The sequence below is a fragment of the Helianthus annuus genome, chromosome 6 (genome assembly GCF_002127325.2).
Source record: "Helianthus annuus cultivar XRQ/B chromosome 6, HanXRQr2.0-SUNRISE, whole genome shotgun sequence".
Taxonomy (NCBI): Eukaryota; Viridiplantae; Streptophyta; class Magnoliopsida; order Asterales; family Asteraceae; genus Helianthus; species Helianthus annuus.
The window spans coordinates 133,951,639-133,954,950 of NC_035438.2; the positions used below are offsets into that span (position 1 = coordinate 133,951,639).

Consider the following 3,312-nt stretch of genomic DNA (forward strand, 5'->3'; position numbering starts at 1 on the left):
TTATCTCTTCCCTTGATTCTTCTCCACAAAATTCAAAACCCTAGCCCCCATTTTGTTTTTCCTCAACACACACAATCTGGATATCTAGAGAAAGAGTGAGAGTTGAAAGAAAGAGAGGGGCAAGATGCAGCGATGACATCCGGCCGGCCACCTGGTCATGACGGCGCTGCGGTTGTGGTTTCCCGGTGGTGTTTTAGTGGCAGAAGGGTTGTGTGGGTGCGACCGGGGTTTAAGGTGATGACGGGATGGGTGGTAAGGAGCAGGAGAGGCAACTGAGTGGTACACAGTGGCTCGATGGGGATGCACGACCACCACAGCGGCGGTAATTGGTGCGGTGGTGGATTGAACACCGATTTGATATCTAAACGCACAAGGTTGAACACCGATTTGAAGAAACCCTAACCTAATTGCAGGTTTGTTCGTATATGTGTTCCTGATCTTGTTTCAATTATGCTATAAAATCTGTTATTTTTTTGATCTTGTTTTCTACATTGGAAGTTAATGTTGGGCACTTGGATTTGTGGTCTTGACAGGAGTTTTAGAATTTTTGTTTTGATTAGGCGTTTTGGAATAGCTCTGAATTGATAATTTATTTGTATTAGTTTTGGAATTTGTTTTTGGATGGTTTGCTATAGTGATTTAATTTTGCAATATATGATTTTAGCTGCTGTGGTTCATGATTTTAAATTCTTAAATTAGGGGTTATAGAATGTTTTTGGGTTACATGGATTTGCGATTTATTTGGTGGAGGTTTTAGAATTGGTGTTTGGTTAGGGGTTTTAGAATGGGTCTTTATTGACAGTTTATTATTCCTCGGTTCTCGTTTTTATTTCGCGCTTTGATTCTGCAATACATGATTATGTGATTCGTTTTATGTGTCGCATGATGCCGTTTAGTTTTTTTGGCGACAATCTCCCTTGAAATGGCCATTGTGCCTTCTCGATTTATCTTTTTTATCTGTTTGGTTCAGCGTTTATTTTAAGTGTGGTCTGTAGGTGAGTATGTAAATGTATTTGCTCAAGAAAATTTTGAAGTTTAAGGTGCTCAAAGAAAGCTACTTTGTTTTAGTTGTTTGGATTCATAGCTGTGTGAATATTAATATATTTCTTTATGGTTCTTTTTTATAAATCTCTTTGTTTTTTTTAATTCATTTGGTTATATGTGTCCCCTTCTAGGTACAACCGGTCGATTGATTGTGTTTTCATGCTTACTGTGTACACCCATTTACGTAACTATGTATTTTATAAATGCCAATGCGGGGTCAACCCACTTGGTAGAGACTTTTGTCTCTTAATGAAGGTTTTGGGTTCAATCCTAAGCAAATAGTAGTTTAAGATTAAATTGATGTAAATTAGGAGTAAGTAAGCATTGCGTATTTTGTAAATTTGATAGGAAGCATCAATTTATCTATTTTTTTAAGTTTGAGGAAAATCAGCTTATTTGAGTCCCTGTAGTAAAAACATTACTAGTGGCTGTTCTGTTTAGTTTCTAGAAGCCCTGTTTATTGCAAGATTATTTGTAAATTAAAAAAGATATATAGTCTTGTTAATCTAACTTTTTACTAGTTCGCAATGATATTGGCCCTTAAAAAATAAAATATGTCTCAATGTTTTGTATTTCTTAAAATGTTAATCATGACACTAATTCAAAAGTGTTTGAGCAATTGTAAAATTATTTATTGGTATGATTTGATTTTAGTTCAATACAGTCCTTTTTACCATTTGAATTACATAAGTGTAAGCTTTATCAGTTAATAATTAGCGCAAATTTTGATTACATATCGAGCAATGAGTACTAGTACAAGTTCATCCCATTGTCATTTTTCATTTCCTAAATATATATATAGTTAATATGATTTTTTATAAAATTCATTGATAGAAATCAATAAAAAGGTAAATCGATAAAATGTGTTTTTCGTTTTACATTATATCAATTAGAAAGTAATCGTAACACATAATTTTTTTTAAATAAAATCATCCTTAGATCCTACAGATAGTTTTGTTAATTATATAATTGGATTAACATAGTATGTCAAATGGATTGCATCGCATGGGTTTCCTACTAGTGTGTCTATATCTATAGCTTTTTTACTAATATTATGCATGCTGTTTAGGTGTGGAACTTGCAATCCCAAGTGGAAAAGTTAAATAAATGATTCGAAGAGGCGCAACAATCCCACACGGAAGTGTTGCAAAACCAAGTCGAAGGGATGCAACACAAATGAGAGAAGATATGCAACGACAAATAACCGAGTTGATGAAGCAGTTTGGTAATCCTAGCAATCCTCCACCATAGTTTAGTTTTGTTTGTTTTCTTTTGCGGTTGAACTTGTAATTTAACAACCGTGGCATATTTTCTTGTTGAACCTACAATTAGACAATGGTTTTGTATTTTGTGGATGAACTTTAAGTTCTATAATCGTGTCGTATTTAGGATTTTTATTGGATTTTTTTTTCTACATTTTTAGTAGAAAAAATCTGGATTTTTTATTTTTTTATTAAAAAGTTTTTAGTCGGAAATTGGTAGGAAGAGAAATTAGAAAATCTGGTTGGAAAACTGTGGAAAGGTTATGGTCGGAAAACAGTAGGTACACAGTGGTCGGAAAGCTGTAGGAACCTTTTAGTCGGAAAATAGTAGGAAAATGGTGGTCGGAAAACAGTAGGTACACGGTGGTCGGAAAGCTGTAGGAACCTTTTGGTCGGAAAATAGTAGGAAAATGGTGGTCAGAAAATAGTAGGAAAACGGCGGTCGGAAAGTTGTAGGAAAATTATGGTCGGAACTTTGTCGGAAATAGTAACTTCTTTTTTTTGTCGGAAATTTGTCGCCAATTTAGTCGGATACTTGTCGGAAATCTTTTCCTACAAGGCTTTTTCCGACAAACCTATTTCTATCGGAAACTGGTCGGAAACGCCGTTTTCCTCCGACAGTTTTCCGACAAAAACCTTGGTCGGAAGCAAGGCAGTTTTTTAGTAGAACATCTCTGGATTTGTAGGGTTTTTGTAGGTCCCGAATCTGAGAGGATCGAATACGAAACAGAATCCTTGTTTATAACAAACACGGTCACGGGTGCGGAATCCCCGTAACGATGCCAAACCAAGCACAGATAATGATGACGAACACAAAGTAACCAATGAATCACACTTAATTGATTAGATGAAAACAAAGGTTCAAACCGATACACACAGTTTGAAGTAAACTCTTACAGTGGGTTATGCTCTCATAGTTTCAAAGTAAAACCATGTGTGTTTATATAGGCAGCTGGACACAACAGTGACGAAACATGGGGGCTTATGGCGAAACTACACAAGGTTT

The 3,312-nt window shown here is 35.4% G+C and overlaps 1 long non-coding RNA gene across 1 annotated transcript; it reads left to right on the top strand.

Moving 5' to 3' along the window:
- On the top strand, window positions 1-2,446 carry LOC110903886. Its single transcript, XR_002572220.2, has 2 exons — window positions 1-413; window positions 2,114-2,446. It is a non-coding gene; the product is annotated as an uncharacterized LOC110903886 (long non-coding RNA).
- The last annotated feature ends 866 nt before the right edge of the window (window positions 2,447-3,312 follow it).